The following is a 359-nucleotide window of genomic DNA, read 5'->3' as shown; positions in this document are numbered from 1 at the left end:
CGTCTACAGTAGGCACGCGCTCAGGAACCCGGATGCTGCGCGTGCGCCACTTTCTGCTCCCATCGTGGCCGTCCCCTAGGAGGCTCCACAGATTATTATACATTTCCGCTTCCTCCCCTCACCCCCGGTAGATGTCCTGGTCACTTTATCGTCCAACCAGCTAAGATGCGATTGTGAAAGCTAGGTTAAACTATCTTTAGTAACGACCCCTCAATCCGCCTATGACAGGTTAGTGACCTCTGACTTAGAGTCCCGTAGCCACTTCCTGCTGACCCCTGACCCCATTGATTTCCGTCTTCGAGGTTGTTCTCAACACGACCTTTGCGGGTTATGAGATTTGTGGAACGCATGATGGTAAA

The sequence above is a fragment of the Rhinolophus ferrumequinum genome, chromosome 16 (genome assembly GCF_004115265.2).
Source record: "Rhinolophus ferrumequinum isolate MPI-CBG mRhiFer1 chromosome 16, mRhiFer1_v1.p, whole genome shotgun sequence".
In the NCBI taxonomy this organism is placed as follows: domain Eukaryota; kingdom Metazoa; phylum Chordata; class Mammalia; order Chiroptera; family Rhinolophidae; genus Rhinolophus; species Rhinolophus ferrumequinum.
This window is presented reverse-complemented; position numbering follows the sequence as displayed.